This window comes from Symphalangus syndactylus, chromosome 12 (genome assembly GCF_028878055.3).
Source record: "Symphalangus syndactylus isolate Jambi chromosome 12, NHGRI_mSymSyn1-v2.1_pri, whole genome shotgun sequence".
NCBI classification, from domain to species: Eukaryota; Metazoa; Chordata; class Mammalia; order Primates; family Hylobatidae; genus Symphalangus; species Symphalangus syndactylus.
This window is the reverse complement of record NC_072441.2, coordinates 93,167,366-93,190,879: the sequence shown is the minus strand read 5'-3', so window position 1 is coordinate 93,190,879 and position 23,514 is coordinate 93,167,366. Positions and strand designations below refer to the sequence as shown.

General features: G+C 40.8%; 1 pseudogene; it reads left to right on the top strand.

The window, feature by feature from the left end:
- Positions 1 to 22,230: 22,230 nt before the first annotated feature.
- On the top strand, positions 22,231 to 22,563 carry LOC134734774 (large ribosomal subunit protein eL33-like; annotated as a pseudogene).
- Positions 22,564 to 23,514: the final 951 nt, after the last annotated feature.

Sequence of the window (23,514 nt, the reverse complement as noted above, 5' to 3'; positions counted from 1 at the left end):
TAAAAACTCCTCCAAAATACTCCTAGATTTGATAAATGAATTCAGTAAAGTCTCAGGTTGCAAAATCAATGTACACAAATGAGTACCACTGTAATACACCAACAACGATCAAGCCAAGAATAAAATCAAGAACTCAATCCCTTTCACAATAGCTGCAAGACAAAACAATACAACCCAACCAGGAATATATTTAATCAAGAAAGTGAAAGCTCTCTCCAAGGAAAACTATAAAATACTGCTGAAAGAAATCATAGATGACACAAACAAATGTCAAATACATTCCATATTCATGGATTGGAAGAATCAATATCATGAAACTAAACATACTGCCCAAAGCAAACTAAAGATTCAATGCAATTCCTGTCAAAATACAAATCCTAAAATTCATATGGAATTTAAAAAAGCCCAAGTAGCCAAAACAATTATAAGCAAGAATAACAAATCTGGAAGCATCACACTACCGAATTTCAAATTATACTATCAGGTTATAGGAAACAACAACAACAAAAAAAAACAGCATGACATGGTATAAAAGTAGACACATTAGACCAACGGAATAGAATAGAGAACCAAGAAATAAAGCCAAATACTTACAATGAACATCTTCAACAAAACATACAAAAATATAAACTGGGGAAAAGATACCCTAGTCAATAAATGGTGCTGGGAAAATTGGGTAGCCACATGTAGAAGAATGAACCTTGATCCTAATCTCTCACCATATACTAAAATGTATATGGATTGCAAGACGGATCAAAGACTTAAATTGGTGACCTGAAAACATTAAATTTCTAGAAGAAAACCTAGAAAGAACTCTTCTGGACATTAGCCTAGGCAAAGGATTTATGACTAAGACCCCAAAAGCAAATGCAAGAAAAACAAAAACAAATAAATGAGACCTAATTAAACTAAAACACTTGCACACAGCAAAATAAGTAATCATCAGAGTAAACAGACAATCATAGAATGGGAGAAAATAGTTGCAAATTATGCATCAGACAGAGGACTAATATCCAGAATCTACAAGGAACTCAAACAATCAGCAAGAAAAAAAATCTCATCAAAAAGTAGGCAAATGACATGAACACTTCTCAAATGAAGTTACACAAATGGCCAACAAATATATGAAAAAAGTGCTCAAGATCACTAATCATCAGGGAAATAAATGTTAAAATCACAGTGAGATACCATCTTACCTCAACCAGAATTGCCATTATTAAAAAGTCACAAAACGGGCCGGGCGCGGTGGCTCACGCTTGTAATCCCAGCACTTTGGGAGGCTGAGGCGGGCGGATCACGAGGTCAGGAGATCGAGACCACGGTGAAACCCTGTCTCTACTAAAAAAAAAAAATACAAAAAATTAGCCGGGCGTGGTGGCGGGCGCCTGTAGTCCCAGCTACTTGGAGAGGCTGAGGCAGGAGAATGGCGTGAACCCGGGAGGCGGAGCTTGCAGTGAGCCGAGATCGCGCCACTGCACTCCAGCCTGGGCGACAGAGCGAGACTCTGTCTCAAAAAAAAAAAAATAAAAAGTCACAAAACAATAGATATTGACATTAATGTGGTGAAAAGGGAACACTGATACACTGTTGATGAGAATGTAAATTAGTACAACCTCAGTGGAAAACAGTATGAAGATTTCTCAAAGAACTAAAAGTACATCTACATTTGATCCGGCAATCTCAAGTACTTAGTATCTACCCAAAGGAAAATAAGTCATTATATCAAAAAGATACCTGCACACCTATGTTTATAATGGCACAATTCACAATGGCAAAGATATGGAACCAACCTAAATGTCCATCAGCTAATAAGTGGATAAGAAAAATGTAGTATATATACACCACGGAATACTACACAGCCATGAAAAGGAATAAAATAATGTCTTTTGCAGCCACTTGAATGGAGCTGGAGGCCATTATGCTAAGTAAAGTAACTCAGGGATGGAAAAACCAAATACTATATGTTCTCTTATAAGTGGGAGCTAAGCTGTGGGTAGGCAGAGGTATGCAGAGTGGTATAATGGACATTGGAGACTCTGAAGGGAGGAAGGTGGGAGGAGCATGAGGGATAACAAATTGCATATTGGGTTCAATGTTCACTACGTGGGTGATGGGTGCACTAAAAATCTTGGACTTCACCACTATACAATTCATCCATGTAACCAAAAATCCACTTGTACCTCAAAAGCTTTTATATATATATATATATTTAAATTCCTAATTGAATTATATATAATAATATATATTATATATATAAAATATGTGTATATATACACACATACACCCACATATATATAATACATATACATATTCTGTGTGTGTATATATATACATACACATAGTCTGTACATATGTACAGAATATGTGGCGTGCATTGGAACGTTAATCAGTGTTTAAAAAGAAGAAATCTTGCCATTTGCAACATCATCATAGATGAACTTGGAGGACGTACTATGTGAAAAATAAGGCATACACATAAGAACAAATACTCATGATACCATTTATATGATTAATATAATATAGTCAGACTCCTAGAAGCAGGGTGAAATGGTGCTGAAATAGAGAAAAAAATGGGCACATCCATACTTCATGATACGTTCCCCTCTTCTAGTTTTCTAACTCTAATTGGCTTTTGTTACTTGCCACCTAAAGAACATTAACAAATACAATGATCATTTACAAATATACCTGATCAATCTGTTAGGAGAAGGCATTATTGATGTTTTCTCATCACACAGGTAATATATTGGTTAGGGGTAGGTATTGCTGCGTAGCATAGAAAAATAAAACAACCTTAGTTAAAATGAGATGGAACTTTATTCCCTCTTGAATAAAATAAGGCTGAGGGTAGGCAACTGAGGGCTGATACAACAGTTCTTCAGTTATCAGAAAACTAGGATCCTTGTGTCTTTTTGTTTTTTTTGCCACTCCTAGCTAAGAATTTGTCCCTCAAGATTGCTTCCTTGTTCAAGTTGTCAACTAAAGGTCAAACCTTCATGTTTAAGTTGCAGACCCGAAGAAAGAGGAAAGGCAGAGGGGCAGAAGGAAGCTCCCAGGCAATCTGTTTTATGCTGCTTTCACAGAAGTTCCTCTCAACAGCTCCTATTTATGTCTCATTGGCTAGTATTGAGTCAACTGGCTACACCCAGCTCCTAGAGGGCATGGAAAAATGTCTTTTATCTGGATACATGGCAGCCCAAAGACAGAAGAGTTCCCTTAGAAAGAAGAATGAGAAGTTGCTTATCAGCTTAAGGAGATTTTGGGCTGAGACAATGGGGTTTTCTAAATATACAATCATGTCATCTGCAAACAGGGACAATTTGACTTCCTCTTTTCCTAATTGAATACACTTTATTTCTTTCTCCTGCCTGATTGCCCTGGCCAGAACTTCCAACACTATGTTGAATAGGAGTGGTGACAGAGGGCATCCCTGTCTTGTGCCAGTTTTCAAAGAGAATGCTTCCAGTTTTTGCCCATTCGGTATGATATTGGCTGTGGGTTTGTCAAAAATAGCTCTTATTATTTTGAGATACATCCCATCACTACGTAATTTATTGAGAGTTTTTAGCATGAAGGGCTGTTGAACTGTGTAGGAGGCCTTTTCTGCATCTATTGAGATAATCGTGTGGTTTTTGTCTTTGGTTCTGTTTATATGCTGGATTACATTTATTGATTTGCATATGTTGAACCAGCCTTGCATCCCAGGGATGAAGTCCACTTGATTATGGTGGATAAGTTTTTGATGTGCTGCTGGATTTGGTTTGCCAGTATTTTATTGAGGATTTCTGCATCGATATAATCAATGTGCAAAAATCACAAGCATTCCTATACACCGATAGCAGACAAACAGAAAGCCAAGTCCTCAGTGAACTCCCATTTACAATTGCTTCAAAGAGAATAAAATACCTAGGAATCCAACTTACAAGGGACGTGAAGGACCTCTTCAAGGAGAACTACAAACCACTGCTCAATGAAATAAAAGAGGACACAAACAAATGGAAGAACATTCCATGCTCATGGATAGGAAGAATCAATATCTTGAAAATGGCCATACTGCCCTAGGTAATTTATAGATTCAATGCCATCCCCATCAAGCTACCAATGACTTTCTTCACAGAATTAGAAAAAACTACTTTAAAGTTCATATGGAACCAAAAAAGAGCCCTTATTGCCAAGTCCATCCTAAGCCAAAAGAACAAAGCTGGAGGCATCACGCTACCTGACTTCAAACTATACTACAAGGCTACAGTAACCAAAACAGCATGGTACTGGTACCAAAACAGAGATATAGACCAATGGAACAGAACAGAGCCCTCAAAAATAATACCACACACCTACAAACATCTGATCCTTGACAAACCTGACAAAAACAAGAAATGGGGAAAGGATTCCCTGTTTAACAAATGGTGCTGGGAAAACTGGCTAGCCATATGTAGAAAGCTGAAACTGGATCCCTTCCTTACACCTTATACAAAAATTAATTCAAGATGGATTAAAGACTCAAATGTTAGACCTAAAACCATAAAAACCCTAGAAGAAAACCTAGGCAATACCATTCAGGACATAGGCATGGGCAAGGACTTCATGTCTAAAACACCAAAAGCAATGGCAACAAAAGCCAAAATTGACAAATGGGATCTAAATAACTAAAGAGCTTCTGCACAGCAAAAAAAACTACCATCAGAGTGAACAGGCAACCTACAGAACGGGAGAAAATTTTTGCAATCTACTCATCTGACAAAGGGCTAATATCCAGAATCTACAAAGAACTCAAACAGATTTACAAGAAAAAAAAATAAACAACCCCATCAAAAAGTGGGCAAAGGATATGAATGGACACTTCTCAAAAGAAGACATTTATGCAGCCAACAGACACATGAAAAAATGTTCATCATCACTGGCCATCAGAGAAGTGCAAATCAAAACCACAATGAGATACCATCTCACAGCAGTTAGAATGGCGATCATTAAAAAGTCAGGAAACAACAGGTGCTGGAGAGGATGTGAAGAAATGGGAACACTTTTACACTGTTGGTGGGACGGTAAACTAGTTCAACCATTGTGGAAGACAGTGTGGCGATTCCTCAAGGATCTAGAACTAGAAATACCATTTGACCCAGCCATCCCATTCCTGGGTATATACCCAAAGGATTATAAATCATGCTGCTATAAAGACACATGCACATGTATGTTTACTGCGGCACTATTCACAATAGCAAAGACTTGGAACCAACCCGAATGTCCAACAATGATAGACTGGATTAAGAAAATGTGGCACATATACACCATGGAATACTATGCAGCCATAAAAACGGATGAGTTCATGTCCTTTCTAGGGACACGGATGAAGCTAGAAACCATCATTCTCAGCAAACTATTGCAAGGACAGAAAACCAAACACCGCATGTTCTCACTCATAGGTGGGAATTGAACAATGAGAACACTTGGACACAGGGAGGGGAACATCACACACCAGGGCCTGTTGTGGGGTGGGGGGAGGGGGGAAGGATAGCATTAGGAGATATACCTAACGTAAATGACGAGTTAATGGGTGCAGCACACCCACATGGCACATGCATACATATGTAACAAACCTGCATGTTGTGCACATGTATCCTAGAACTTAAAGTATAATAATAATAAAATAAAAAAAAAGGAGAAATTGGAGAAAAAGCACGTAACTGGCCCAAAGTCATCAGCAGGGAAGTAGCAAGGTCAAGATTTAAAGTCAGATAGTCTGACTTCAGAGACTTTACGGTAACCTCTGTGCTATAATAAAATAAAGCCATTATAATAAAAAAAAAGTGAGAATATGGAGAGTGGGTAGAGAACTAACAGTCTCTGCAAGTCACACAGGACACTGAACTATATCCACAAGGAGTGAAAGGGCTTTCCATTTAAAAGCACACAAATCTACTCAAGTTAACTGAAACGGTGGTTTATCAAAATTCTCCCCTGCAACTGCCATTAAGGAGGGAGAGGTGGAGAGACCACTGAATCCATGACCACTCTCCCTCAGGAAGGGGATGAGGGAAGGCACAGGCATGAGGTAATAAAAATGTGCTGCCTGGGTTCACAAACCAGCAATTGTTTTAAGGGTCTTAAATTTCCCATCAGCATCATAAATGTCCTTTGAGATATTTACATGGAACCAATATCTCTCCTGCTTCCTCCTGTAGAGATGGTGTGCATTTTTTCTTCTCAGGAAGCATGCAAAATGGGTTAGTTGGCAAACAGCTAAAGTAAGTTCTCTGGAGGCTTTTTTGTCTTAGACAGATGCTGCATCTCTATGAGGCAATCTGTAGAGAAAAATGCATCCTTTCCCAATTAAGCAAGAAGTCAAAGGATCAGGGGAGTCTCCAAAGCCCCCATGTGTGTTAACCAGAAGCATGGAGGTGAAAAGGGCAAAGGGAATTGGAAAAAGATTAGGAAGGAGTTGGAAAAGAGGGTCACACTCTCAAAAGTGAGTGCTGTATTTTTTTAATGTCAGATCCATTGCCTGCAAACTGCCAGCAATAAAAAGAAGATACCAGCTCACCTTGGGACGTGCAGATACTTCTGAATTTATGAGAAAGGACATCTGTGGAGCATGAAAAAAAATACATTAAGAGCAGGCAGGATTTTCTTTTGGAAGCTTTCTGGACAAGGTACTGAGATTTTTTTTTCCCCTGGTTCATAGTGGGAATATGACAGTTAGAAGCATGCTTTGGAGTCAGTGGGGGCGCTCTGAACTTGGTTCAGTCTCTTAAAATCCCCACCCCCATCCCAACTCACTGCTGCTGTTTGTTCACTGTGCAAAAAGCATCCAGGTCTAGAGGAATAGTGTGGGCTAATAATGCCTGCACCCTCCTAGAGAAAGGAACTGTTTCCTAATTCACCTGAGATGCCCTCTGGTCGCCGAGATGTTTTCTGAGGTGTTGCTATCTCACCCAATGGGCACATATGGTCAATTAGTTACCTTGCTGCTATTAACATATTTAAATTGAGGGGGGTTGTTTCTCTTTTATCACAATTCTGGCAGTTGCATTATTTTCCAGAGTTTATGATGCTTGAATATTATTTGGGAAATATGCATATTCTTAATTACATTTTAAGGAAACCTCAAGACTTATCAGAAGCAGACATGAATTTTGGAAAAGAGAAGTAATTGCAATTTTATTCTCTAGCAAAAAGTCAAGGACCAATATAAGGGCTAAGAGTATGTTTTGGAGTTACAGAGTTGAATCTTGGTTAAACCACTTAATTGCTGTGTGCTTGTGGGCAAGACACTTGGCTTCTCTGTGCCTCAGTTGCTATGTAGTATATTAATGCAAGAGTTCATTAATTGCATTAGTGAATTAAAACAGTGCCTAGCACGGTGTAAGACCTCTATAAATGTTAGCTATTATTATTAATGGCCAGAATATCACTTGCTACTTAATAAGATATCTTTCTCAATGTTCTCTCTGATTTCAAGAAAGCTGAACATGTGAAGGAAACCTCTGTTTCCAACTTGTTTGGACAATGATACAGGTTTAACCCATATACTCTTCACTTTCTGTTAAGAATTCTTGGGTAAAAAACTTCCTGTTTTCAGTGAATATCCACACTACTAGACATCTCATTCTCTTATTTGAGGAGATGTAAAACTAAGTCTTTACTTAAAAGATGGTAACAGTTACCATCCTGTCCCCTGAGATCCTCTTTGCCTGGCCCATCTCTGAGAGCCTTGGGAGTGGTGGTGACCAGTTCTGTGTAGACAACGTGGACTTCACGCCTGACATGTTGCACCTCTCTTTATGCTTCTTCACACACATACTGCTCTATACTGCTCTCTTTGCCTCCTGCCCAGTGAAGTCCCTGTTGTTGCTAAACCATAAACAACCAGGAAGAACAGGGCAGTTAACTTCCCCGTGAGTTGAACTTTTACCTAATATGAGAAGGGGACATCCAATGAATTCTTCTGTCTTCCTCGTCCTGGATGGACTGTCCTGACAAGCAACTATCTATAAGGTGCCTCAGAAGATGGCCCTGCGGGATCCAGCAGTCAATTGCGCTTGATGCCAGAGGCTGGACAGCTTGGAAACGTCTCACACCATCTCTCCCTTTTTCTCTGCCTGCGACCCATTTTCCCTCACTTCTGCTCCCCTGGGATCGCACTCCTGAATAAAGTCATGGCACTTAGGCTTTTGCCTCAGGCTCTGCTTCCTGGGGAACCCAGTCTACAGCAAAATCTACAGCTTTAAATTTTAAGAAAGATGAGCTTCTTTTCAACCTGTCGTCATTTATTTTGCATATTTGCATATTAGAAGCTCTTGTTTGTTGCATTGATTCTTTACAGGGGTTTGAATCTTGATACCAACAGAATTCTTTATGAAAATTTAATTTAATCATTCAGAAACTTCTCCAATGATATTTTTTTCTCTGCGGGGTCTGAAGAAATCTTAGATACAGAGCAAACTTGTTGAGATATACATCAAACTGAGAATCTGAGAATGGTCACCTCCATTCTTGGCTGACAGCTGTCAGTTCTAACTCCACCTAAAATGCCTAATATACCTTCAAGATTATTTGTCATTGAGACCTCATAACTCTATTCCACTGATCCTTTAGGAGTTTCAGATATGCTTTTGCAAATGTTATTAGGTATTCCTGTCTTCTTTAATCCCCTTTATGTCAATAGGATGACCTACCTTTCTTTAATCTCTATACAATGGCATTCTTCTACCCCCTGCCCTACTTCTTGCAAATAGTTCCAGGACCCCCCACCCCCGCCACCCCATTTACTGTCACATAATGGCTTGAGTATTTACTGTTATTTATACATACCGAGTGTCACATGTAACAAGATATGATATGAATTTGACTCAGGTGTATTGGGACTTTCTAAATAAGCCTTAGCTCAATATTATTCACCAGGAAGCCATTCATTATTGAGTTATGTTTATGACTGTATGGCTATATGGAAAAATAATACCTGCTAAAAGACCCAGCATGTTTTAATGGCTCTTTACTTTCTCCTCTTTCTCCTCTGCTGACTTGAGCTTTTTTCTCATTTTTTCCTCTTACTGAGTGGCTAATTCTTGAGAAAGGGGACACTCTTATTTCCACTCTCTCTGGGTTTGTTCTGTCTCTTCTTTAATGATGGGAACAAAACTGTAATGTAAGAGAATAGTTTGAAGTATTATCCTCAGCCGTCTTCCTTGGTAAATCTTCCCACCACCTTTTTCCCTCTCCAACTCAGAGAGTAGTGAGGTATTCTTTGCTCAGTACCCAGAATGTAGAGATGCAAGGAGAAAACAACAGAAACCAAAATTTAGCTTCTGTGTTCTTAATATAGAATTTCCAAATTCAACATTTTGGGAGGAAAAAAAAAAGGAATGAGGTGGGATGTTTTGAACTCCTCATACGTAACTATTGAATAATGAAAAATAAGATTCTTAAGGACATAGGGAATAAAAATTTTGTCATATAAATTGACTTGGAAGAAGATGTGCTGAGCCCTTTTCTCTCATACAGAAGACAATCTGGGCCAGCGCAGGGGCTCACGTCTGTAGTCCCAGCACTTTGGGAGGTCAAGGCGGGCAGATCACTTAAGGTCAGGAGTTTGAGACCAGACTGGCCAACAGAGTGAAACCCTATCTCTACTAAAAAAATACAAAAATTAGCCAGGCCTGGTGATGCGTGTCTGTAGTCCCATCTACTCGGGAGGCTGAGGCAGCAGAATCGCTTGAACTCGGGAGGCAGGGGCTGCAGTGAACCGAGATCACTCCACTGCACTCCAGCCTTAGTGACAGAGCAAGACTCCGTCTCAAAAAAAAAAAAAAAAAAAAAAAAAGAAAAGCAAATCTGAATTCCTTGAGAGATGGATGGAGGAGAGGCAGAGAGGAGAGGGATAGAATTAGACTTTGTTGTGGGTCTCTCAGAAGGATCTGTGCATCCCCTGCACCCAGCTCCACTCCCACTCCCCAGATTTAAAGTCATATAATGCTGAGAAGTTTCCCCGAAGCATCTTAGTGCTCTATCAGGACTGCTGAAATAGTAGCTTGTCTTTTCTAAGTAGAGAGGGTCTGCAGTACCCGAACTATTTTCTCATGATCCTGCAATGGTGCTACAGAATCGGGTCTTGGGTGTCCTTTGGGAGGGGCTCTGCAGTAGCTGTGAGGGGGTGAGCAGAGCCGAAACGGCCTTGCATTTGGGCAATGAGGGGAGCTATGATATGACTTTCAGGAACGAATGACCAAGATCAAACATCATCATGGATGCCAGAGGAGACTATGGGTGCTGTGGACTAGGAGTGTGGCCTGAGAAATCATAAGCACTCTGTGCATTAACTGGGATTATTAGATAGGAGAGTTCTTCAAAAGCTTGTGACAGATTGAAGACCTGCTATATGTTCAAGCCTCCTCAGGGCCTAGGTAGTCACTGTCACTTGATACTGGGACTTCTGCAGTTCTAGCTTGGAAGCTGGAGGTGAAGTCCTCTTTTCTTACTTCGTTGGAGTCCTCTAAACCACCTAATTTATCAACCTACATCCACCATCTCCAATGAACACCATTATAAAAGTAAGTGGAGAAGTCACTGGGCTTAGAGAATTTAGCATCTCATGTTCAGCTGCTCATCTTTCCCTTGCTAGAAGACTTTGTGCTGTCCCTTCACGGTGCCTTTCTTCGGTAAAAGGAAACAATAATATTTATATCCTATTCATAGGAAGATGGAAATGCATTACATGAACATATGAGCTCTAATGGACTTTAAGTTCTAAGGAAACAGTTGCTGAACACGGGCAATGTGCTTTTTAAAAACTGACCATTGCACACAGAGCCAGATACTTTAACACCATTGCATTCTTTCTTTCTCTTTTTTTTTCCTACAAGATGTCATATTGTGTCTTTGCAAGGCTTCCAGCAAACAGGAGGGCTATCAATTTCAACCTAAAGCTATTAAAATGTTACTTTGTTAGCAATAATTAAGGTGTGCAGCCAGGGCTCCCTATAGATCACACTCAGAGTCAGGGTCATATTTTTCTCCTATAGCACCTCAGGTATCTTAAATTACCAAGTAGTCAGGGGAGAAGGGACAAGCTGGGGGCTGGGCAGGAAAGGAGAAAGGGAGGAAGACGCTTGCCTTACACATAAAAGTAGAAATAATAAATGACTCTTTTCCTATAAGAAAAGAAGGGATTGGCATAGGACTCTTTTCCTATGCCAAGCCCTCATAAAAGTTTTTAAAAATATTTTCTCTCAATCTGTTGAAATGTTTAAAAACAAATGTTAGATTAATAAAAAAAACACATTTTTTAATTAGATTTTTTAAGTCATCAGAGGCACTAAAATTCCCCTTCAGCTTTGGCTGATAAAATATCTGCATCCTATACCACAGTACGAGGAAACATTATGTCCTCTATCTCGTGTTTTCTTCTTCCTTTTATTTTCCTTCTTAATCTTATTTCCCTCTCTGGATTGTGTCTTCAGCTGCAAAAGGAAACTGCGCTTCTTTGCTCTTTCTTTTTCTGTGCTCTTATTCCCCCATCCACCTCGTAACACTCTCATGAAATCAGAAAATCATGAAAATTCGTCAAAGAAAGCTTCTTATAGAAAAATCCCTTGTATGAAAATTTGAGGTTGCAAGGTATTCAAAGGAAGGCTAGTGGAACCTTGGAATTCAAGTTTATGAGGAAACACTAGAAGCAAAAAAAGGCTGGGACTGTGAAACCTGGAAATAGAGTCAACTGTCTAATGTGAGGGTGATAATGGGTAAAAATATTTTCCTGTTGCTGATTCTCATTCTCCCTGTGTGCATAAGGACTCTAGGGTACAGGAAATATATTGCACTATACATTGGAGATGTTTTTGATCATGAAAGCAATCCAGGATCCTTATGAACCTATGGTGTAGAAGTTTGATGCAATGAAAAAGTTCCAAAGGTGGAGATGGGAGACCTAGGTCTTATTAGCTATGCGACATTGACCTCAACACCTAAGAATCTCCTTTTTTCATCCACTAAATGAAGTTACCTCTTACCTCACAGTGTTGTTACGAGAATTAAATCAGATAATGTATGTAAAAGAGCACCATAGATCATAAAGTGGTATCCCAACATTATTTTTCTTAAGTTCTGTGGTAAATTGGGTTCTCTGTTCCAATTATTTGTCCCTGGTCACATGACTGCTTGGCCAATGAAATTTGGGCAGACAGTATATCAGCTGCCAATTCCTCACATCAGCCTGAGAGGTGCCACACATTGCTGCTCTCCCTCCTGAACCTTGCCATTGTCATGAGAAAAATATGCCCTGACTAGCTGACTGGTCCTTGAAAGATGAAAGATCTAACCTGTACCTTAGGACAGTGGTTCTCAAATGCTAGTATCAGAATGACCTGGAAAGCTCACTAAAACACAGATTGCTGGGACCCAGTCCAAGAGACCCTGATACAGTCAGTCTGGGGGGGAGGTCTGGATGGTTTGCATTTTAAATAAGTTTCCATGTGTTGCTGATGCTGCTAGTACAGTTATTTTTGGAAATTGCTCCCTTCCTTCTGTCTTTCCTTCCATTCTTCCTCCGTCCCTTCCAGTGTGTATATCAACCTTCTATCACAGGTCATTTGTGTTCTAAAACAGACTAATATAGGTACAATTTTATCCTATCAATGACTGGTGTGGCTGAATTTAAAATTCAGTTTCAAACTTGCTTCTGAAGAACATTTAAAATAGCTTCTAATTACTAGAGTGAGAGCAGAGAGATAGAGTAGGGAGAAGAATGAAGCCTCAGAACCACAGGCTTAGAGATGCCCAGTGAAGCCCAGACCATAGCAGTCAACTCCCAGGGTAGCTTGAAGACATGTGAGCTAAATCAATGCTCACTGTTGTGCAACACTCAGAATCTGGTCATTACGTAGCAATAACTGACCAACATAAGCTAATTGCTCAAACAAGTTATGGATTAAAGAATATATGATTGTCTTTGCAGTAACCAGGCTTCTCAAAGTGAGGCAAGAGGTAACCCCTAGATTATAACTGTTGGGCAGTTCTGAAAGTCTTTAATATGCCATGGGACATTGATTTTTCCTGGTAAACAATTTCCTGCTTCTTATATTTATCAAGTTTCCTCTGCTCCATCCTGTTCCCTTGTCTATCTCTCTGCTCTCACTGTAAATGTTCCTAGAAATTTCTCAAATATTTTTCAGAAGCAGATTTGAAGGCATATTCTAAATTCAGCTACACTAGTGACTGATGGAATGAACTTGTTTCCACCTGTAATATGAAAACGATGTACCCAGTGGAGGGAAGAAAGAAGGGAAGAAAGAGAAGGAGGGAGGGAAGGAGGAAGGATGGACTTGCAGAGCCCCATAGAATCTGAGGAGCTCTCTATTCAATGACCCACAGCATCAATTTTTATCAACATCCCCGAGTGTCCACTTGAGGGACAGGAGAACCAATGGGAAGGTAGGGCCTCTGCTACTCTAGGTACCATTCTGTGTTTGAGGAACTGGTTATCTGGTGTGGATATGCAGCAGACAACTTCCTTCTCTAGATTGTAAGCTCCTCAAGGGCAGAGATTTTTGTTCTATTCACTGATGAATCTCAAAAATCTACAGTAGTGCCTGGCACACTAGGCATTCAACAAATATTCGTTGAATTGGAAATGAACTGAATTGCCCTGAGACCAGGCCATGGACAGTTTCTGGAAGTAGAAGGTTACCAGGCAGATGAACCATCCCCCCAGCCTCACAAAGCCGGCCCCCTCTAGTATGGTCACCAACTCACAGCTCCCAGCACTGCCCATCCTCGTAACAGCAGTGACACCTGATTTCAACAGCCAGATATTCCACTTATTCTATTCAACTGCTTCTTTTTCTCTTGAATCCTTTTTACTAGTGCTCTCATTTTCCACTTGGCTTCATTTCCTCTAAGCCTTTACCCCTCCATTATTCCTTACTGTGACAACATTATCACATGGCAATTATGAGGGTTTTTGCTGTTATGAAGTATTTAATCTGCTTTTCATGTCAACACTGAGATGGAGATGGCATAGTATTTTACACCTTTGGAAACTGAGGCATAGGGGAGATGAGTAATTTTCCCAACATCACCTGGCAAGCAGGTGGCGGAGCTGAAACTTGAGCTTGTTAACAGGACTGTTCTCGCTACTGATTCATGCTGCATAAAAAGCGTTTGGTTATTTTCTGGGCCAGTGTTAAGCCTGTGACTCTGATAAACCCTATTTAAGTCTCTGGGACTATAAAGCAGAATGTTAACTGCCATGCTTCATCAGAGTGACAAAAAGTCTCCCGCTTCTAGAAGACTCTACAGCTTGCGAATCACCTTCAAGCACAGTCCCATTTGATAATGAAGGACCCTCTCCGGTTAAAGTGATGGCTTTCTTGGCTGACTCCCTCAAGTTCTGCAAGCAAAAAAAAAGTACCCAAAATGTCACAGTGATAAATAATGCTACATTGATTCTGCCGCTTTCCAAGTCCCACAAGTCCCTGGATTGAGCTGGGCTGCAGCCCTAAAAAAGCAGATGATCCTGTGTGTCTCAGACTGGAGTCTGAAAGTGAGATCATTGAAAATGGTGCAAGAGTAGGGAGCAAGAGGCAGCAAGAACAGGAAGTCTCCACACCACTGAGGTAAATGCTGACAGGAGTATGCACAGTAAAATATTTTACTACGAAGCAGAATTACTCCAAAGACTGATGGACTTGCTCGCAAGACCCACTCACATTTATGAAGGTCATAAGTTACAGGCGTCCAGCTCACTCACAGGAGCGCAGCCATCACCTTTTATGGGTGAAACTTCCTGCAATATATTAAACTCTCCAGAAAACAGACAAGGGGTTTATGGCAAACGATAACTTTAATGCCCAGAAACCATTCGGTGATTTGGGGAGGATTATTAGTAACAAGGGCAAGATGCTGAATCATTTCCAGGCACCAGGCTCTCTCTCTCTCCTGCCTGCTCATGCCAATCCTCTTTTCTCCTCTGAATGCTGGCCAGAAATGTGGACCCCGAACTCCACCTACAGTAAGAGGGAATGTGAGGAAGCAGTGGGTGAAAGAGGGCTGACCTTTATTGGCTGAAGAGCAGACACAGCCCTGAAGAGAAGAGGGGCCTCATGGGAATCCTTAGGCTGGAACCAAGACTATTGCTGAGAACGCTTAAAGGACAGGTGGTCACAGAGACACCCAGTATCACTGAAACTTGTTGCCAGGAATAAGGAGCTGTTCCCGTACGAGTCCCCAACCACCCCTCATTTGGAGGAAGTTATAAAAAGGCAAGGCTGGGGTCACTTTAAGAACTGCTTTGCTCTGCATGATTTAGAAGAATCCCTGAAGGCCTTTTCTATTAAAATCTGAGTACTTTTGAGTTGGTTTGTTCCAAGTCCTCCTTAGCAATGCCTTCTAACCTCAGCTGTCACAGCTGTATGCAGATGGCTCTCGGCTGGTGGAGGGGTTGTCAGAAGGCAGGCCAAAAGATCTGGGCGTGGAGGAGTCTGCAAAATGTCCCATCCAGGAGGCTCAGACTCAGTGGCTCCACAGCACATGGCATCTCATTTCCTAGGGTCGGGAAAGGGCAAGAGCACTGGACTGGGAGTCAGGAGTTGTGCATTAAAGTCATAATCTTGGATCATATGCACATCAGTCACTACAACTCTCAGGGGCTTTGTTTCCTGGCCCATAAAAGAGATGGCCAAGATTCTCCCATGGAGTCTTTCATTGCTGTACTCTCTGATCATGACTTCTTGCCTGGGTTCTGACCAAACATACGCTGGCAGCACTCAGAACCAGTTCTCCAAATGGTACTTAGCCTCTTTTTGTTTTCCCTATGGAACTGTTTATAAAAAGCATGTTTGGATCATTCTTAGTGATTGAGCATCATACTTTGGAATCCCCTTGACAAGAAAAGGGAAGAGGCCGGGCATGGTGGCTCACGCCTGTAATCCCAACACTTTGGGAGTTCGAGGCGGGCAGATCACCTGAGATCAGGAGTTCAAGACCAGCCTGGCCAACACGGTGAAACCCTGTCTCTACTAAAAGTACAAAAATTAGCTGACTATGGTGGTGCACTCCTATAGTCCCAGCTACTCAGGAGGCTGAGGCAGGGGAATCACTTGAATCCAGGAGGTGGAGGTTGCAGTGAGGCGAGATCAGCCACTGCACTCCAGCTTGGGTAACAGAGTGAGACTCAGTCTCAAAAAAAAAAAAAAAAAGAGAGAGAGAGAGAGAAGGGAAGAAACAAAAGCAGAAATTGCCCTAAAGGGAAGAAACAAAAGCAGAAAGTGCCCTAAAGGGAAGAAACAAAAACAGAAAGTGCCCTGTCGGGAAAGTACAAAGACCTGGCTTTTAGTTCTCATGGAGTCTTCAACTGGCTGTGCATTGCTTCTCGAGTTGCACTTCTACTTCCTCCTCCATACACTGAGCAGGATCAGATAATAACTGCTTACACTTATGATGGTTTACTATGTGTTGGACAGTGTTCTAAGTGCTGTACATGAGTGTTTTGTGTATTCATTTAATCCTCACAACTCTTTGAGGTAGAGATTATTATTATCCCCATTTTACAGATGGGGAAATCAAGGTGTACAAAGGTTTGGTAACTTGCCCAAGGTCTTACAGTGAGCAAGAAGCAGAGATTTAAAATCCAGGCTGTCTGGCTCAGAATCCAGCATTATACAGCTGAGATTTTTAAGTCCTTTAGGACGCTAGTTCACAAACTCTTGTGTTTATCATCTGTGAAGCATCTAAAATATTCAGGTTCTGAACTCTCTTCCAGGGGTTCTGATTTAGCAGTTATGTGACAGGTTCTAGGACTTTGTATTTGTATCAAATATCAAAGGCAGCTAAATTAGGTGATTGAAAAGCCACAGCACTCTGAGACACACTGTTCTAGAGTAGCTCCATATGTTTTAGGAGCCTTTGCGGGGAGTTAGGGACAGATTGAGTGGGTGGACAACATCTTCCTGTCTTTGAAGACTTTCCCATCTACTTTGGGAGAAACCCCATAGACAGCATATTAAATCACAAGGTGGCTTAGAACAGCCGCCCCTTCCCACTGGGTGGCTGATCCTTTTCATCCCATCCAGGTACGACTCAAAACAGTAGCAGCCCTACCTCTAGTACACTGGGGCAAGGACTCATCTCCCTGGAGTTCCTCACCTGTCTGTTGCTTCTCTACTCCTGTGACCTTTGGCTCTCAGCATTGTCCAGGGCTGTGGGGCAGCTATAGGACTGGGGTCAATGGAAGGGTGAACTCAAGGCAGATACTACCTCCCCTTCCTGCCTGTGAGTGCAGGAGGAAAAGGCAAAGCCTTTTGCACCCCAAGGGACAAGCCTTATCCAGAGAGGGTACTCTCTGGTAACTGCTTGAGGAAGTAGCCAGGCAGTATGACAAACTATTTGTTTCTCCTCTTTATGAAGGAGAGGCTGCCCTTCCAGTTGCTGACAAAAACTTTCATATTCCTTCTGCTTTCCCCCAGTGCACATTGGGAGAAAATGCATACGTGAACGTGCACACAGATTGAGCCCTCTCTCCTCCTACCCCCATCTGTGCATCTGAACCAGCCACCTGCACCCACTGTAATCCATCACTCTTTTTCATGGGTCTGGCTGTGGCTGTGTGTTTGGTTGTCTATTGGGGTGTCTCTATCTCCCATCATACCTTCCTGTCGGTCTTTGTTATTAGTTCTAGGTCATCTGTTCCTTGAGGGCTGCAGTTGATTTCTGCAAACTTCCTTGTGTTATATTCACATTCAAGTTACCATGTATGTAGGCCTTTAATACAGACATTGCTCCTGAGTGAGACTCATTTGATGCTTCTAGAGTCCAAAGAACTTTCCTTTTATATGCTTACAACTGTCTTTCAAAAAAGTTCTAAAGGAAAAGTTTCTGATGCTATCAGCAAAGTTTGAACATCAATTAAATTTTTTTTCCAATATCTCTGTTTTAAATAATCCAACATAGTATTGTCCCCCAGTTTTCTGACACCCTAAACTGTTTGCATGATCTTCACCAAATAATTGCCAAAAATATTTAACAAGACTGCACTAAGTTTACCAATGAGACTTAATGACCATGAGTTTTTTTTAAAAGTGAAAGTACATGTAAAACACTGTCAGTAGATAAATATTAGTTATCATTAATACTATAATTATTAAAAAGAATTAATAAGATAATTATTTTAAAATTTTCCCATTGTTAATATCAGCCTAAAATGTGAATTTTTATGAGTTTTCCAATAAATTCATACAACTGAATTTCCAGCCAGTTCACACTTCTTTATCTTGTTCATAAGGATACCATTTAAAATATTGTCAAATGTCTTGCTGAAATAGATATGTGGCATTTTCCTGATATGTCAGTCGAATAATCATAGCAAAATAAGGACATGCGTTAGGGGTGTATGAATTGTTCAGAGAAAATCTATGCCAATTCTTGAGACTACTCCTTTCTTTTATAAATACTCATTATTTGTTAATTTTCTATTTGAGAATTTTCCTAAACAATACACATCTATTTTATTAGTATGCAGTTTCCAGCTTCAATCAGTTTCTCTTTCTTGATAAGTTTCATAGGCTTTTACTTTTCTTGTCTCATATTTGATGTGGTTTCTCAAAGATCTCGGCCCTTTATTCCTGTCTGAAAGGTATACTAACAAGATGAGAACAAAGTCCTTTCATCTGCACCTAGGCACTAGGACTCCTGCAAAAAGCTGAGGTCTTTTCCTACCACTTCCACAGCTAACTTGGGCTGTAATTCCTTTCTGCTGTGAGGGTCTTATCTTTGAATAAAAATGAAGTAAATGAAGAGTTAGCAATTGTCCTCCATCTTGGATAAAGTGTAAGTGGAGGTTCGGCAAATGCTGAATGCCCTGAAAAGTGCCCGTGCCACATAGAATTAGACCAGCAAAGTGCCCGTGCCACACAGAATTAGACCAGGGAGGCATGTTTCTCTCTGAGCATCAGTAGTAGTACTTCATCATCCTCAGAACAGCCTGCATGGGAGAAAGTGCTCCTTAAGTTCTGATCTGCCATCCTTTCCAGAATATCTCAGTTCACAAAAGTGTGATTCTTTCATTTCATCTGAAATTTCACTTGTTCCTTAAAGAAGCAGAAGCAGAAACAATTTCTGGATGTTTTTCATTTAAATATGCTGAACAATCTTGTTTGGGAAATACATTCTAGTATCTAAGCCTCGATTCATGATACTAGAGATTTCAGTTTATGGCTTCTTGTTCTTTCTTCAGTGAGTTGGAGGACATTTCACAAAAACTGACATTTACTCTTAGGTGATGAATATGCTTCCTATAAATAAAGAATAACGACGGGTTATCTACTGAATGGTAAGTATAATACCAAACACTGCGTGCCATGGACTGAATTGTGCCGCTTCCAAATTCATATGCTGAAGCCCTAAGCCCCAGTGTGACTATATTTGGAGATTGAGATTTTAAGGAGATAATTAAAGTTAAATGAGGTCATAAGAGTAGGGCCCTGATCTGATATTGATATCCTTATAAGAAGAGACACTAGGCCAGGTGCAGTGGCTCACACCTGTAATCTCAGCACTTTGGGAGGCCAAGGAGGGTGGATCACTTGAGGTCAGGAGTTTGAGACCAGCCTGGCCAAAATGGTGAAATCCCTTCTCTACTAAGAATACAAAAACTAGCCAGGCATGGTGGCAGGTGCCTAATCCCAGCTACTTGGGAGGCTGAGGCAGGAGAATTGCTTGAACCCACAAAGCAGAGGTTGCAGTGAGCTGAGATCGTGCCATTGCACTCCAGCCTGGGTGACAGCAAGACTCTGTAAAAAAAAAAAAAAAAAAAAAAAAAAAGGAAAAGAAAAAGAAAAAGACACCAGAGAGCTAATGCCTTCTCTTCTCCTTCTCCCCTTGCTCCTTGTCTTCCCCCTCCTCCTTCCCCTGCCCCTACCTTATGAAGACACAGCAGGAAGGTGACCATCTGCAATACAGGAAGAGAGCCCCCACCAGAAACCCATCCTACCGGGCCTTGATCTAGGACTTTCAGCCTCCAGAACCAGAAGAAAATTAATTTCTGTTGTTTAAACCACCCAGTCTGTGGCATTTTATTACGACAATTTGAGCAGTTGTATATGCTGTGAAAAGAGTATAGCCACTGGATAAGTGTTGTACTTAAAGTTTAAAGCTAACCAAAGTTAGGCTCTTAATTGTTGGTTGATCTTGGACAAGTGATTATCCTCTTATCATCCTTCTTCATATGTAAAACAGGGCTAACTTTATGAGTGTATTAGTGGCCAAATACACTTGGCTCTAAACCAGGATTATTTTTTAGATTAAAAGAACAATGTGTGAAGCCAGTTGTTTTCATGCTTTGCTGCAGATTGGAATCACCCGAGGATCTTCTAGAAAAATGCCGATGCTTGGCTCTTACCCCCAGTTATTGTGGATTAACTGGTATAGGGCATTGAGAGTTTTAAAATCTTTCCAGGTGATTGAAATGTGCAACAAAGTTTGGGGACCAAAGTATTAAAATATTAGATACAGAACAGGTGTTTGTTAAATAGTAGCTTTTCCCCCTTTGCTTTTTCTTCCCTGATAATACAGAAGCAATGTGCTTTATTTTTTTATATCTGACTTGAACAAGATGCATCATTTTGGTAAGAATTGACGGCCTGAACAAGATAAAGCTCTTGCTGTCATGGGGCTGACATTCTCATGGAGCATCTTTTCATATAAATATTGCTTCCATAGTCATCTCCCGTGTTTAGACTGTCCAGGTTCCTGAAGATCTGCAGTCTTTGCTAATTTCTCAAATCAGGATGCACATTTGTCTTCAATCTCCTTCTTTTCTTCTCCCCTGCCACCCCCAGCCGCCAGTAAACACACCTCTGGCTAGCACCTATTTCCAGCTTCCAAGCCTCTCAGATCCAGGATAGCTGCTGTGAGAAGTAAGTGGATGCACCTCCCAGCTGGTCTGTCACTTGGTGGAGAGGCTGCACCTGCCTTCTGCCCCTTGGGGTTATTATCTTGCAGCTGGGTACTCTCAAGGGACACTCTGCCTCCTTGACTCCTACATTTCAACATGAAATTACTCACTTGCCTAACTTCTCATTCTTTGGAGGCAACTTATCTCCAGGACTTGAAAACTAATCAACAACTAAGTATTTGTTTTAGTGCTGGGAATTGCAGAATGACCAGTGCCTTTTATCCCCTAGTTCTGATTGTCATTGACTTGCAACATCTCATGAATCAGTTTCTGGGGCAACTCTGCCCTTAGTGGTTTCTTCTCCCAACACCACATTGCTTTCTGGGAGGTCCTTTCGGCATTGTCTTAAATTGAATTCAAGTTATGAATGTAGAATTCTAAAATCACAGCCACAAGGCACATGGATGGTGCCAGAGAAGACGAATGCTGACATCCCACTGGGGTTTGAGCTCCAAGACCGTCCCGTAGAAGGGTTTCCAATAGAAATGGAGAAAAGGAGATATAGCAAAACTACCTACAAACTTTAAAAAAATATATACACACCCTCCCCTCTGGTTCTACTATACCCTGGTTGGCTGAAGGGGGATACTCAATGTGTTTATTTGGGAAAAACAATCTTCGTCAACCACTGCATCAGCAACTTTGTTATTACCATGCCCTTAAGAATTACTGATTTAGTGTCCAAATACACTTGGCTCTAAATCAGTTCTTTCCAACCTCTGCTTGATCATTAGAGTCGTTCCCACAGCTTTTACAAAATACAGATTCCCAGGTCCCACCCTAAATTGCTAAATCAGAATTTTTTAAAGTATAGTCTATCCTCCATATTCATGGGCCTTACATGCACAGATTCAACCAACTTTGAATGAAAAAATTTTGAAAACAAAGAAAATCACAATAAAACAAAAAATAGAAAATTTTAAAAGTATAGTATAACAACTATTTATAGCATTTACATAGTATTAGGTATTATAAGTAATCTGGAGATGATTTAAAGTATATAGGAGAATGTGTATAGGTTATATGCAAATACAAGCCATCTTATATGAGGACCTTGAACATCTGAGGATTTTGGTATCCGAGGGAGTCCTGGAACCACTTCCCCCTGGATACCGAGGGACAACTGTAGTATCAGAAGTCTGTAATTAGAAAAATAGGCTCCAGATGATTACGGAATTAGCCAGGGCTGAGAAGCATTGACATGGTAGATAAGAGCCTGGATGTTGTTTTTCTCTTCCTGCCATCTTGGCTCCTGTGGAGGCCTGCTGGGAACAGGACTTCTAAAAGGAAATATGTCTGGAAGGCTGTAGTCCAAGACCACTTTTACTGGCTATGAGCGGGGTCTCCAGAACCAAAGGGAGCACACTGCTCTTCTTAAAGTCGAAGGTGGTTATGCCAGAGATTAAACAGAATTCTCTTTGAACTAGAGATGAGCTTATGTATACAAAGCAAAGAACAAAATAGTGACTCCTGGTGGCAAACTAAACAAAACCAGAGTAATCTGGGGAAAGGTAACTCCGGCCGACGGAAACAGCGGCATGGTTCATGCCAAATTCCAAAGCAATCTTCCTGCTAAGGCTATTGGACACAGAATCCGAGCGATGTTGTACCCCTCAAGGATTTAAACTAAGGCAAAGTCAATAAATAAACGTGGATTTGTGCTCTTTAAAAAAAAAAAAAGAGAGAGAGAGAGAGCCTGGATGTTGCACCCAAATGTGGAATAAATCTTTATAGGTTGCAACAACTAACACCTTACATCTGAGGGGTGCTCATAAATCATATTCAAAAGTTGCCATTATTGAGCACCTGTTGTATGTATGTAATGTACCGGGCGCTTTATATGCATTATTTCACTCAATTTTCACAATGATCAACTTCATGCGTAAAGTTCAGAGAGATTAAGGCTGCCTGTGTCAGAACCCAGATTGCGACCCAGGCCTGATTCCACAGCTCATGCCTACTTCACACCACATTCTCCCCACCCCATGAGTGTTGAATGCATCATGAATCATCCGTCTTATAGCCCCTCCTAAAAACCAGACCCCCTAGTCTCAAATGAAGTCATTTACTGCCTCTCTCACGCCTAAAATTAAGATCCACTTAAGCGTGTAAAGGCAGAAGATAACTGCCCAATTCCAGGTAAATGTCTGCATGGGAGCTTTTAGGTGGCCAAAAATAAGTGACTTCCGAATTTAAAGTTTTATGTATTCATCGTCCCGTGGGCATATACAGCACCTCAGAACAGGACTGGCTAGGAAGGGCTGACGTCCTGAATTTGAGGACCCAGGAGGAAGTACACTGGTGATTTAAGGGACAAGATTTGAACTGCAAAGGGAAAGACACTTGGAAGGATTCTAGTATGAAGCAAACTGCTTGCTGAGTTATCACTTTTTTCTCCTAGACAGTGTTTCATAAAGTACACATCTTTAATGCCCTTGAGTGGCATTTTACAGTTAACCACAGGTTCCACATGTTGGTTTACACTTGAAAGTAGACATGTGATATTGAGATCTCTAGAATGGACATATGCAATAAGGTAGGCAGATACTGAATTCATAGAGGTCAACTAAGAGAGA